The sequence below is a fragment of the Paroedura picta genome, chromosome 9 (genome assembly GCF_049243985.1).
Source record: "Paroedura picta isolate Pp20150507F chromosome 9, Ppicta_v3.0, whole genome shotgun sequence".
NCBI classification, from domain to species: domain Eukaryota; kingdom Metazoa; phylum Chordata; class Lepidosauria; order Squamata; family Gekkonidae; genus Paroedura; species Paroedura picta.
The window spans coordinates 68,548,403-68,563,155 of record NC_135377.1 but is presented as its reverse complement, the minus strand read 5'-3'; the positions used below and the strand labels follow the sequence as shown (position 1 = coordinate 68,563,155).

At 48.0% G+C, this 14,753-nt stretch overlaps 1 protein-coding gene across 1 annotated transcript in view; it reads right to left on the bottom strand.

Moving 5' to 3' along the window:
- Nucleotides 1–14,753, bottom strand: part of LOC143845142 (uncharacterized) — a 230,754-nt gene that overhangs the window by 40,179 nt on the left and 175,822 nt on the right. The window lies entirely within an intron of this gene.

Here is a 14,753-nt window from a genome sequence, read left to right as displayed (position 1 = left end):
CCAGGAATGACTAGAATCCCCCCCAGAGCCAAGGAGGATGTCTGAAATTTCCACACCAAAGGCAATTGGATAAACATTACAGTGGTCATAAATAAACTATTGAACTATTAATGTCACTATATAATGCCAATATATGGTAGAGTATCAGATGAATTTAAAGGAATGACTCTTCAAGAAATGAACCATATACCAGATTTTCTGCTATTCTGATTCCAGAGCAGCCTTTCTCAACCTTTTTAACATTGAGAAACCCCACAAAAATTCTTCAGGTGTTGAGAAACCCCAGAAGTGCTGCAATTGTACAGAATATGGTTAGAAAGCATAGCTGTATACATGCCCACCTGGGGCCTCTCCCCACCTCCCCCAGGCCCATCATTGGGGGCCCCAGGGGCCATTGGGGGGGTCAACATGACCAAATATGGTCGCTTCAGTCAATAAAAGTTATATATATATATATATATATAAATTTGGGAAACCTTTCCAGAGTCATCAAGAAACCCTAGAGTTTCACAAAACCCTGGTTGAGAAAGCGTGTTCCATGGCCATTCATTGGAACTAAACCCCAATAATTTCACTAGGATTACTTCCAAGATTATACACACTCTAAACAAAACTGCAATTATTTCATTACTAATATTCCAGGCCTCAAAGATCCTTGTAGTACTATCTTTTATGCTAATTCTAGCAATCAATCAAAGCCCATCTTAGCCTTCCTATTTGCTTTAACTAGAGCTACTGATTAGCAGCTGGAACCGTCTGGCAATGGAGCTATTTCAGCCAGAGAGTTCTTAACCCAATGGAATGACCTTATGCCAAAGGAGGTCTCCATGGAAAAGGAAACAAGTCAGGTGAGGAAGTAAATTTGTTGTTACTAATGGTTCGGATAGGTATTCGGACATTTACCATGGCTGTGTTTATGTACAACTTGCTCGTTACCTATAGATGAAAGGAAAACTGATGTCCTTCTGTGTTTGGCTCCACAATATTGGCACTTAAATAAATTAAATAGAAATCATTATTATAAGAGGGGGGTTAGAGGGCATTGTGTATGTTGCCTTTCTCTAGGACAAAAATGGGAAAGTTGTAGCCCACTCAGGTCTCTCCAAACAGACATATACGTACCTCTTAGGGTTCCTAGTGGCCCAAAGAATGGAAATGAACGTATGCAACTGCTTGCTTATACCTCCTATTTGAGGTGAAGCATTCAAGATTTATTTAGTTTGAGCCTACGTGGTGTAAACTTATACATTTCTATAGTGTTAATTTATGGAATGCAATACAGAAGGCTGCGAGTGAGTTGTTTTGCACTTCTTCCCATGTTTCCGTTTAAATATTCATCTCTGTGTGGTTTCCCACCCTCTTATCCCCGCTTTTTTCTTTAGTCTTGCCACAGATGTTTGGGCAGCTTGTGCTGCAAGAAGAGGCTGTGTCTTACTAGAAGCACATTTATGGAATACTGATGATCAGCATGCTAGCTCGAGTGAGTGGGTGTAGCGTGATACGATGGATGGTGCCTGTGAATAGTCATTCATAGGTTGCCCCATGCATATTGATGGGCACGCACACATGGTCTCCTCAAGCCTTCGGTGGAGCTGTTTAGTAGAGAGAGGACTCCGGTCTCAAAGATGGTCAGCTCCATCATGCCACAGATGCTAGTCACAACAAGTGATGGATGCAAGCAAATAAGACTGCTGTGCCAGCAGCCCCTCAAGGGAACAGTCACCTTTCTAAACTTTTTTGCCACTGAGAAACCCTGAAACATTCTTCAGGCTTTGAGAAACCCAGAGGAGGCGTGATAGTGCAAAATACGGGTGGGAAGCATAGCTGTGGACACGTCCACCTGGCCAGTGTTGGGAGGGGGGAGGCGTGGGTCGACATGACCATATGTTGTCGTATCACCCAATAAATGTTTAACAGATTTTAAAAATATATTAAAAATGAATGACTTCACACCCATTTGGGAAACCCTTCCAGGACTTTCAAGAAACCCCGGGGTTTCACAAAACCCTGGCTGAGAAAGCCTGGTCTAGGTGGTGCTTTTTAGCTGTATGATGCTGATTCAAAACATATTGCCAATCTCTGAAAGGCTGCACCCACACATTGCCAGATATTGCACTACTGCAGTAAGTCACTTTGAGTAATTATGGTTCATGGACATCTGGAGAGCCAGTTTGGCCACCCTTGCTAAAGACTGTGCTATGACAGTACTAAGAACTACGATGCCGTCCCTTGTTCATACAATTATCAATGTAAATTTCTGCACAGAAAATCGCCTACTTTGAGAGTCTGTAACATTGAACCACTTCGTTCAATCTGCTCAAAACTCAGAGAGGGTCTTTAGATTACAGGGAGATGTGTCCTCTGTATAAATTTGGTGCCATTAGCTCCCCCAGATCTTCATATTCATTCCCATTTGAAAATAATGTTCCCAAATGCCAGGGCTCAAAAAACAAAACAAAACATGGAGATTTGAAACCCAAACCAATAATATATTACCCCCCCCCAAAAAAAAGCCTCGATACAAACATATAACTTTTTTTCTCAACTTAATTAATCTTCTTCTGCTGATCTGCTATAAAAGGCTTTGGGGAACTGAAAAACAGGAGACAGCAGCATCTATTAAATTAATTTATCATAGCATTTATCGTATGCATGGGGCCTTCCTTGTTAATTTTAACAACACCCATCTTAATGGAATCTCAGTTTTCAAATGCCTTTTCGGTAACTCTACTCTAAGATCTGGAGAGCTGAAGTCAGCCCAGGAAGACAATCCTGACCTTGACCGACCAATAGCAGTTTCATATCTGTTCACCCAGACCCCAAAAATCTATTTTGATAGCCAGTTTGGCATAGTGCTTAAGAGACTCTAATCTGGAGAGTTAGGTTTGATTCCCCACTCCTCCATATGCAGCCACCTGGGTGACCTTGGGGCAGATACAGTTCTCTCAGAGCTCTCTGGGGGAATCTCTGTATGCCCCCAATAACCAGACTTCATTTAGAAAAGAAAACACTTTATTGAAAAGAATATATACAGATCTCTATGGGGGTCTTTGCTGGGAGTAGGTACGTAAAGCAAGTTCCCCCTTTTCTACTCAGTACCCACAGCCCGTCCCTGCACCAAACAATTTGGGCGCAAATAGTCCATGTTGACCAAATGGACGGATCTGGCGTCCAGGGTCATCTTTGAGAATATCTCCTAGGCAATGACCTGCTGGGAGGGGGTGAGGTAGGACACACGGGCATTCACACCTACCATCTAAAGCAGGATGGCCAGCACAGGGATCCAAGACTAAACAAAGGGGGGATGAGAGCACAAAACGAAGGATGAAAGAATTCTTAACTGACAGAGGCGTGCAATTACCACTGAATAGGCAACATGGCCAAATATCAAGGATGGTTTTAGCACACTCAGCCTTGCTAACTTCACAGGGGGCCTGTTGTGGGGAGAGGAAAGGAAGGAGATTGTAAGCCGCGTTGGGACTCCTTCGGGTAGTAAAAAGTAGGCTACAAAATGAGCAGTGGATGAGAGGGCCGCAGCCGGTGGCTAACTTGACTGACTTTGGCAGACTGAGCTAGATGCAGCTAGACAGAAATAGATCTTCTAGTGTCACACATCAGGGGCAGGATATTCACCCCACAAAGCCGCAGGATGTTCACCCCACATTCTACAGGAGATGCTTACAGTATTTGTTCACAGTCACCATGAGTTAAACAACCATTCACTGTGGCAGCCTTGCTACGGACACCCCAAATGGCCACCCTTACCTCAGGAAAAGCCTGGCTGAAAGGCAGCTGACTCCAGTGGCAACACACAGGGAGCTGAATATGGCAGGCTTGGGGAACCAGCCAGGCTTAGTCTGCAACTTCAGGCCCAGCCCAAAAGACATGGCTGTAGGGGTGCGGGGAGGAGGGGAGCCTTCACATCCTGGGAAGACCAGAGCGGCACCAGGTTCTAAAGGCTGAGCGGGAGAGAACACTAGGGGTGCAGCACTAGAAAGGTGGAAGAGGGCCAGAGCAGGGCGGAAACAGGAAGATGTAGGAGTGAGTGAAAGGAGTGGAGAAAGGCATCAAGTACTGAAGAGTTGATCTAAGGAGAGCTGTGGTATATCACGAGTGAAGGAAACCGCAGGCAGCTCTACTTGGTGTATTCCAAATAAAGGTGCTTGCAGGGACTTCTCTGCCTAAAAGTGAATTTGTAACACCATTGAAGATGGCTTTAATGCTCCCTTTCCCCAGGGGGGAGCCACACCCATACAGAGATAGTCCTATTTGCCTTGCCAGTTTTAGCTCAGAATTAGCAAAGACTTCCATGAAAGTCAAGCATTTGTCATTGCCTAATTTGGGACTGATTATGCAAGGCTGACAAAAGAAAACCAGCAGGAAGAGACAGATCTTGAAGCCAGATAAAGCTTTGTCTTCTCCCTCCCCCCCCACCAATAATGTGACAAGAAGCAGCAACCAAAACAAAACAAGATGTTAGTTTGAAATGAAGATGAAATGTACTTTCTTGTTAAAACTTATTCAGAACACAATGTGTGAAACCACACATACAACAGGATGGAAACTGAAATTTATTTAGAAAAAAAAGAAGAAATGTGAGACTAAGCTACAGTATTTTGAGACATGTGGCGTGCCTCTCGGCAAAGTTAGTCATGTCACACATTTGTTTCCTTGGCTGAGGCATGTCTCAAACCTATAGAAGACCACGCCACAAGGAGATCCTGAGCCTTCCTTGTGTCCTTTGCCAAATCAAGGCAGTGCTGCAAATGTCAAAAGTCAACTCTTCCACCCATCTAACATTAAGACTATTCTAGACGACGCTGGCCAAGTCTCTTTGTAACCAAGGGATTCCAGAATTTTAAGAACGCGACAATATGTCACAAGATATTAACTGGCAGCTGGAATCCCTAATTAACAGCTTGGATCATCCAAGAGCTCAAATGGCAAGAGTCCTCTGATCAAACAGCAAGAAGCAGCATCTTCCTTTTTAAAACAAGATGCCTCTTTGGGATCACACATTTATATTAATAGAATGCCATCTGCGTGGGACGATTGTGCTTGCGCTTTACCGTTCCATCACCAGATGGGGTTTGGGTCAGTGCAGGGGAGCTACATTTTGCACAGATTAAAGACGAGTCTTGGTTTTTTTTTTAGTTAAGATTATTTGTTGGCAAAAACTATGCATGGAGATCAAACTCATTTAACATCTTATTTAGCCCAGGAATGATAGCTGGCACGGAACCAAGCCTGCGAGAATCCGCGCGGTATAGTGGCAAAGAGCAACGGGCTCTAATCTGGAGAGCTGGGGTTGATTGCTCACTCCTCCTCCACATGCAGCCAGCAGGGGGACCTTGGGTCACTCGTACCTCTCGGGGCTCTCTCAGCCCCACCTCCCTCACAGGGTATCTGTTGCGGGGAGAGGAAGGGAGAGCAATTGTAAGCCACTTTAAGACTCCCTTGCGTACTGAAAAGCGGGATATAAAAATAAACTCTTCTTCGTCTTCTGTGGTCTCTGTGCTAAGGCCTGGCACACTGGTTACCCGGGGCACAGGCCTGTCTGGTGAGGTCAGAAAGGCTCCCAGCTCTCCTGGCTTTCCGCAAGCTAGGCAAAACGGAATGACTCAGGGGCTTTTTAGTACAAGTAACAGGTCCATACTAGAGTGCAGTGATTCCCAACCAAAGGGACCCCTAGGGGTCTGCGGGAACTCCGTGGACTTTGCCCTCCTGCCTTAATGGACTTGGCCACAAGCTACAGAACTGGCTGCCTCTGCCCAGAGGGCTCAGTGGGTAGGCTGTGGGTGTAAAAATTAAAGTGTGTGTGTGGTGGTGGGGATGGGCTCTGGCATGGCATTGTTTGGGGGGGGGTGGCTGTATTCTCAGCTACTTTCTGGTTTACATGAGGTAGAGCCACCATATTAGTAGATTCAGATTCAGAGTACCTTTATTGACATAAAATAGTAGTAGTAAAGACAGGGGAGTGACTGAAAGGGGGGGAGCATGGTAGGAAGGTGTGTCCAGATGGCATTACTTCTGGCCCTGTTTCTGGTGTTGGGGTGGGTGTGGGGGTGATAAAGGTAAAGGTATCACCTGTGCAAGCACCGAGTCATATTTGACCCTTGGGGTGACGCCCTCTAGCGTTTTCATGGCAGACTCAGTACGGGTGGTTTGCCATTCCCTTCCCCAGTCATTACTGTTTACCCCCCAGCAAGCTGGGCACTCATTTTACTGACCTCTGAAGGATGGAAGGCTGAGTCAACCTTGAGCCGGCTGCTGGGATCGAACTCCCAGCCTCATGGGCAGAGTTTTCAGACTGCATGTCTGCTGCCTTATCATTCTGCGCTACAAGAGGCTCTTCATGGGGGTGATGCAGCATAAATGTGAATGAATGAATGAATGAATGAATGAATGAATGAATGAATGAATGAATGAATGAATGAATGAATGAATGAATGAATGAATGAATGGGCCTGCTCCACCTCTGTTTCTGACATGGGGGCGTAGAAATGATGAAGTAGCATAGACCTTCCCCAGACTTGTTTCTGCAGGCTCCCTTTGGTGAAAAAGAGCAAACTGGCAGCCAGCCCAAAGTGCAGGTATGGGTCTATTCACAGTCATCTGAAAATATTTCCATGCTTTCACTTCCTGTGATGTGGGACTTGCCTAGTGGTGTCATATCTGGTTACATATGACTTCCAGGGGCGTGTGAGGAAGATGTTGCCTGCTGACATCATTTCTGGGGATTCTTGAAGCCTGAGGAATGTTTCAGGGTTTCTCAATGGTAAAAAGGTTAAGAAATGTTGATTGCTCAGACTGGCGCTGGGACTCCAGGGTCTCAGGCAGAGGTCCTTCACATCACCTCCTGTCTGGTCCTTTCAACTAAAGATGTCAGGGATTGAACTGAGGACCTTCTACCTGCTAAGCAGATGCTCTAGCACTCAGTCACAGCTTATGCACTGTTTCAGTTTTCTGCAATCCTAGCCCTAGGGCATTGTTTATTTGATGTTTCATCCTGCTGATTAACAGTACGCAATCCACCTGGAGTCTCAGGGAGAAAGGCCAACCATAAAATACTAACAGACCAGAACAGGGTGAGGTTGAAGGAAATATAATGCAAGACACTGTTCAGACTGGGCTGAAATTCTATGACCTTTCCCAGTAAGCAAAGCCATTTACACCCCCTCACTTCCTTGTCTTTGCCCCTCAGATTCCAAAACTGAAACTTAGGCTTTGGTTTCTTCATTTAAACTTTGTATAGTGTCATGATTCTGAAAATAATAATTTTTAAAAAAGCTTCAGGTAAGCCTTGCTAGTCTGACAGGGGGAAAAAAGAATACAGAACACAAAACAAAGCAGATTTCCCCTCTCTCTGATTATGCACGGTAGAGGCATCTGTGATCTGTCTCGATAAGAAAGGTCTCTCCTAGAGAAGGATGGGAGCCGGTGTTCACACATTAAGCTGCTGAGCTATTGATGGAGTATGTGTGTTGGACACAGCCATCATCTACTGCTAAATCGGATACTGTTGCTACTTATCAAGACAGGCAATTACAAAAGCAGCAGGCTCCCAGCTTTGTATTCCATCCCCTATCAATAATTTGTTTTTTAAATTTCACTCACTCTCTGAGACAATTTACACCTAGATGGTCCCCTTGATTAACCTTACTCTGAAGTCACTGATTTAAATGTATTGTTGCTAAATGTGAACAATAGTGTTCAGACTAAGTCTTTAGAAGTCATACAAAGGTGGATTCAAATCAGCGTTCATGTTTTGCTCCCCCCCTCGCTCCAACTGCAGCAGCTTTTTGCAGTCAACGCATATTGCATTTGCATGCAGTGACACAATATGTTTACGTGTGCAGAACACAGAATTCAGTGACATCTTCTGAATGCAAAGTGACATTCAAGGCCGACCGGCCTGTGATCTGGATAAACACTGAAGCATGCACACAACATGTGCAGATGCAGTCAGAGTTAATAAGGGGGGAAAGTTAACTCCGGCTTTAAAAAACACAACAGTGTTCTTCTCTCTCCTACGTGCTTAACATGGAGCTGCCAGAAGTTAGGAAAGGTTCTCCCACATCCAGGGTGTTCCAGAAGCAGGTAATGAATACTGTAAGTGGGATAATTTTATTTTATTTATTTATTTATTTAGATTTATATACCGCCCTCCCCGAAGGCTCAGGGCGGTTTACATTAAAACTAATCAACGATACATAAAACAGTCTTTGTTAAAATATACAGTAAATAATAACAGTGGTTGTAACCATATAACAGAATAATATAACAGTATAACAGTATAATAAAATAATATAACGATGGAACGGTGCAATACCACAACAGGTCCAGAGCGCTCTGGTGGAGTTCTGGGAGGAAGGGGGGAGAGGGGGGGAGGGGGGGGGAGCGGGGGCCCTTCATTCGCTGTTGGTTGTGCCTGGTCTCAACCAAATGCCTGGCGGAGGAGCTCCTTTTTGCAGGCCCTGCGGAACTGTTTAAGCTCCGTCAGGGCCCTGATCTCCTCCGGGAGCTCATTCCACCAGGTGGGGGCCAGTACAGAGAATGCTCTGGCCCTGGTCGAGACCAGGCGGACTTCTTTAGGGCCAGGGACCATTAGCCGGTTGGTGGCGGTGGAGCGCAGAGCTCTTTTAGGGGCATAGGCAGGGAGGCGGTCCCTCAGGTACACTGGGCCCTGACCGTGAATGGCCTTGAAGGTAATTACCAGAACCTTTAGTCTGATCCGGAATTCAACTGGCAACCACTGCAGTTGGTGGAGAATGGGCCGGATGTGGGACCTCCACGGTGTTGCTGTGAGGATCCTGGCCGCTGCGTTTTGGACCAGCTGTAGTTTCCGGGTCAAGGCTAAGGGCAGGCCTGCGTAGAGCGAGTTACAGAAGTCCAGTCTAGAGGTGACCGTCGCATGGATCACTGTGGCTAGGTGTTCCGGGGCCAGGTAGGGCGCTAGTAGTTTGGCTTGGCGGAGATGGTAAAATGCCAGCCGCGCTACCTTTGTGATCTGGGCTTCCATTGTAAGGGAAGTATCCAGAATCACGCCTAGGTTCCTGGCGGAGTGAGCCGTAGAGAGCTGTACTCCATCCAGGGCAGGCAGGCACGCTTCCTCGCATGGGCCCTTCCTACCCAGCCACAGGACCTCCGTCTTTGAAGGATTGAGCTTCAGACGACTCTGCTTCAGCCATCTCGTCACTGCTTCCAGGCAGCTGGCTAATGCTTCTGGGGGGGAGTCAGGGCGGCCATCCATCAGGAGGAAGAGCTGGGTGTCATCGGCATATTGATGACAACCCAGCCCAAACCTCCGTACCAGTTGTGCGAGAGGGCGCATAAAGATATTGAATAGGATAGGAGAGAGGACCGCTCCTTGTGGGACTCCACAAGTAAGTTGACGACGGTCTGATGTTTTGTCTCCAATTGCAACCCTCTGTCCACGATCCCGGAGGAAGGAGATCAGCCATTGGAGGGCTGTCTCTCGTATTCCGGCATCGGTGAGGCGGCGAGCTAGAAGCTCATGATCGACTGTGTCGAACGCTGCTGAGAGGTCTAGTAATATCAGCAGTGCCGACCCGCCTCGGTCCAACTGGCGACGGAGGTCATCCGTCAGGGCGACTAGCGCTGTCTCTACCCCATGGCCAGGCCGGAAGCCTGACTGGGATGGGTCTAGGACCGAAGCTTCTTCCAGGTACTCTGTTAGTTGGTTTGCGACAGCCCTTTCAATCATCTTCCCCAGAAACGCTAAATGCGAGACGGGTCGATAGTTGTTGGGCTCTCGCGGGTCTAAGGATGTTTTTTTCAGCAGTGGGCGTACCACAGCCTCTTTCAGTCCCTCCGGGAATTCTCCCGTTGTGAGAGATAGATTGATTATCTCCCGGAGGGGGCCCTTTATCCTTATGTCCGCTGTTCTTAGGAGCCAGGATGGGCAAGGGTCTAGTGGGCATGTGGTTGGCCTCGCTGTTGCTAGTATCCTGTCCACTTCGGTCAGCGTGAGTCGTCTGAAGTTACTCAAGGTATTCTCCAAAGACGGCCAAGGGGCCTCTAGTTCACTTTCTGTATCTAAGGTTGGAGGGAGGTCATGGCGGAGTGTCGAGATTTTATCCGCAAAATGACTCGCAAATGCCTCACAGCTGATATCCAATTTGCTACTGTTTTGTTGCCCTTCAGCCAGGGCAGTAAGAGACCGAACTACCTTAAACAATTGAGCCGGGCGTGAGTCTGCGGATGCGATGGTAGCCGAGTAAAAATTGCGTTTCACTGACTTCACCGCCATCTCATAGGCCTTCATCTGCATTCTATAAGATGTTCTCGAGGCTTCGTCACGAGTCTTCCTCCAAACTCGCTCTAGCCGTCTCAGTTCCCGTTTCTTGTTGCGAAGCTCCTCGGTGTACCAGGGGGCCCGCTTGAGACGGGGCCGGAGAGGGCGTCGGGGGGCTATCTCATCAATGGCAGTCAGCAGTCTGTCATGCCAGTCGCTGACCAGGCCATTGAGAGAAGTGCCAGGAGGCATTGGCTCCCGCAGAGCATTCAGGAATCCAATTGGATCCATAAGTCTCCGCGGGCGAGCTAAAATTTGCTCGGCGCCCAACTGAGGTGGGAGTGGTAGCCATAGCCGAGCCTTCAGGGCATAGTGGTCTGACCATGGCACGGCAGTTGCCGTGACCAGATCCACATTCAGACCTACGCCGAAAATAAGATCCAGGGTGTGACCTGCTTGGTGGGTGGGGCCAACAACAAACTGCGAGAGCCCTAGTGTCGCCATGGTTGACACTAGGTCCTGCCCAGTTCTAGAAGACGGCAGCTCAGCATGGACGTTAAAGTCCCCCAGGACTAATAGACTGGGAAACTGTAGCGTCCAGGCCGCCACCGCCTCTAGCAGGGCAGGCAGGGCATCTGGTGGTGCATTGGGCGCGCGGTACACTAACCAAATGGCCACGCTCTCGGTTGATCCCCATCCGAGGCCAACACATTCAATGCCTGGTATTGATGGCGCAGGAAGGGCCCTGAAGGAGAAAGCCTCTCGGATCAGGATTGCCACCCCTCCTCCCCGCCCCGCTGTCCGGGACTGGTGGAGGACAGAAAACCCGGCAGGGGCTAGATCTTTGAGGGCGACTGTTTCGCCTTTCCTGGTCCAGGTTTCTGTCACGAACGCCAGGTCCACTCTTTGCTCTGCAAAATAGTTTTGCAGGGTAGAGGTTTTGTTGTTTATTGACCTGGCGTTGCACAGCACCAGTGTCAGAGGCGGGTTATTCACCTTTGCCTCCACCCTAGTGTCGCGAGGGATGGGGCGGAGTCTGGAGGGGGCCCGTGTATGGTTGATTTCCGGGCCCCATGGTCGCCGCCATCCGCTGTCTCTGCCTCTGCCCCTTATTGTTGGGATCCCTGACCCTTTCAGGGCCCCCGCTTTCTCCCCTTCCTCCGTTCTTTCAAATATGATGGGCTCCATGGACACTGTTGGTTTTAGTTCTTGGTTTTGCGGTTTAGCTAGGGTTGTTGCCCACCCTGGTTCTGTGCTTATTGCTGGTTTCTAATGTAGGTGTAGGGTTTTGTGTATCTGTGGAAGGTTGGTCCCAATCGCTATTTATAGCCTCTCAGGACTTCCCAGTTCCAATTGTGACAGTTATGTGCTATGTATAGGATGTGTATCTGGAGGGGTAGCCCCGATCGCCTGTTGCGGCACCTCAGGGTTGCCCAGTCCAGGGTGTGTGGTGTATGTGTGGCCTCTGTGTTATTTCATGTTGTGATTTGGGACTGGATGTTTGTGGGTTGGGTGGAATTGGGTTGGACAGTTAGCGTTGTTTGGCAAGTGGAGGGTGGGTTGTTAGGTATGGTCTGAATTAATTAGTTGTTAGAATTGGTTGATTGGGGTGGGTTTGGGTGGTTCAGTTGGTAGTTGGGTAGTTCAATTGGTTGGTGGAGTTGATTGATTTGGGGTGGCTTGGGTAGTTCAGGCGATAGTTGGGTAGTTCAATTAGTTGATAGAATTGATTGTTTGGTAGAATTGATTGTTTTGGGGTGGGTTTGGGTGGTTCAATTTTAGGATGTGGTTGATTAATTGGTGGAATTAATTGTTTTGGGTGGGTTTGGGATAGTTAAATTGATGGTGGGGTTGTGGTAGATCAGTTGATGATAATTGTTCGGATGGGTAGATGGGTAAGGTGTTAATTTAATTTGGGGTCAGTCAATGGTCAGATGGGTTGTCGTTAGGTTGAGGGTTGGGGGTTAATTCTTCTCCCTTTTTTTATAATTCCTGTGCATAGATTGTTGTCTCTTTCCCTCCCTTTTAAAAAATTTTTTCTCCTTTTTCTATTCCCCCCCACCACTCCTGCTCTTTCCCTCCCCCCCCTCTTTTTTCCCCTCCCCTTTTCTGTGCACACCACAATGTTTCCACTTGATTCTTCTCTTAGTTTGTTTGAAGTTTTCCTCTTATTCTCCCCCTCCCCTCCGTTTTCTGTCTGTACAGTTTTTCCCGCCTAAATTCTTCCCGCTTTTTTTCTTCCCGCCTAAATTCTTCCTGCTTAATTTCTAATTTCCCTCCCCTTTGAAATAGGCATCAACCTTAGTCAGCTCGGTTAGTCCGTTTGATTTCCCTTCCCCCTTCTGAGAATGTCTGTTTGTGCTTTCTTCCCTCCCCCCTGCAGATGGGATATTTATGGCAATCCCCCCCCCCCCCCAGGATTTGGTATCAATCTTATTCAGTTTGTTAGTCCGTTTGATTTCCCTTCCCCCTTCTGAGAATAAATAAATGGTCCGTTTGTACCTTCTTCTCTCCCCCCTACAGATGGGATAGTTATGGCAAGTCCCGTCCCCCCCCCCCCCAGGGCTTGGTACTTCTCTTTCTTTATTGTTCTGCAGGTGAGTGTTCCTTTTCCTTTCCTTCTTCTTTCTTTTCTGTTTGCTTCTTTTCCTTGTCGCTCGGCTGTAGTGCAGGGTCGGCGATGGGCAGGCAGCAGCAGCAGAGGGTCAGGCTTTGTTTGGTGATGGTTGGGCACGGGTGGTGGACACGGCGCAGCTATGGCGAGGCGGAATCAGTAGAGGTCCAGGCTCCGTTCCTGCGGGGTCCTGGCTCTGATCGGGCGGCAGCTGTGGGCTTGAATGGAAGGCGAAGCGTGGTAATGGCGTCCTGTCGACCTTCGGCGGTGGAACAGCCGCAGCAGAGGGTCCGGCCCCGTTCACGTGGTGGCCGCGGTGCTGATGGTGGGCGTAGCACAGTAGCAGCGGTCAGCTGTGGCTGAAGTCCGGCTCCGCTTGGGCGGCTGCAGGAGGGTCCCTCTGCAGCAGGCCGTTTCCCGCAGCGACGCTGACAGGCCGCTCCAGTGGATCTGCTGGTCGGCTCTCCCTGGCTGTTCTCAGCAAGCTCCAGGTTCCTCCGGCCGTGGGGCTGTTCAGGCTTGGTAGATGGTCAGTGGGCAGCCCCAGCACAGTCCTTGATGGCAATCCCGGAGGGCTTTGTTGTTAGCCAGCCGTTGTTGTTTTCGTTTGTTTTGTTTTGGTTGGTTTTCTTACCGTTTCTGTTTTTCTTTCTTTGGTTCTTCTTATCTGTTCTTGTTTCTATTTGTAGTGGTTTTGTTGTTTCGATTCTTTTGCGTTTCTTCAGATATCTGTAGTTAAATTGGTGGGGTTCTTTTTGTTTTTGTTTCTTTTTTTAGAGTGATCAATTCTGGGTGCTTTTTGGCGGCTGTTTTTGGGCTGGGCCTGTTTAGTTTCAGGAGCAGTCTGATTTCATGACTGCTCCAGCCGCCCTCTTGGCACCTAATGAAAGACTATCCACAGCATTTCTACAAGGAAGAACATGCCACGTGATAACACACCTGCAGGAAACATCTGGAATGTAATGCAACTTTATGGCTCATGCCTGAAAAGATGCTCAGGCATTTCCCAAAGAGGGTGTACCTTACACACTGGGCTGCTGCCACCCGTCAATGATAAAGGATGGAGGAGGAGGGAAAGTAGCAGCATTAGTAGTGCTGGTTGTTTGTACCCTGCTTTTCACTGCCTGAAGGAGTCTCAAAGCAGCTTACAATCACTTTCCCTTCCTCTCCCTACAACAGATACCCTGTGATGTGGGTGAGGCGGAGAGAGCTCTGAGAGAATTGTGCCTGGCCCAAGGACGTGGGGAATCAAACCCAGTTCTCCAGATTAGAGGCTGCCACTCTCAACCACTCCACCAAACTGGCTCCCACTACTGGACTTCAGCCATCATTACTGGCTTTAAGTCAACATACCAAACACCTTGTGGTATTCTGTACATATGCCAATGTTTTTAACCAAGCAACAGGCCTTTACTTTCATGGAGAGTATAAGTATATAAAGTAAAGAAAACAGTGCTTTATCAGTGCTGTGGCGAACCCAAGGTCACCTAGCTGGCTACATGTGGAGGGGGAGCAGGGGATCAAACCTGGCTCGCCAGATTAGAAGCCACCGCTCCTAACCACTACACAAACCGGCTCATATGTTACAGATGTGGCCATGTTGACCCCCCAACAGCCAATGATGATCCTGGAGGGTGAGGAAAGGGGAGGAGCCCCAGGTGGGTGTGTACACAGCTATGCTTACCAACCACATTCTGTACTACCATGCCACTTCTAGGGTTTCTTGAATCCTGAAGAATGTTACAGGGTAAAAATGGTTAAAAAGCTGAGAAAGGCTGAACTCCAACCTTTGTTATCCTGATTATGAGAGCCAGTGTGGTGCAGCGGTTAAGAGGAGAAGATTCTAATCTGTAGAAAGCAGTTTGATTCCCCACTCCTCCC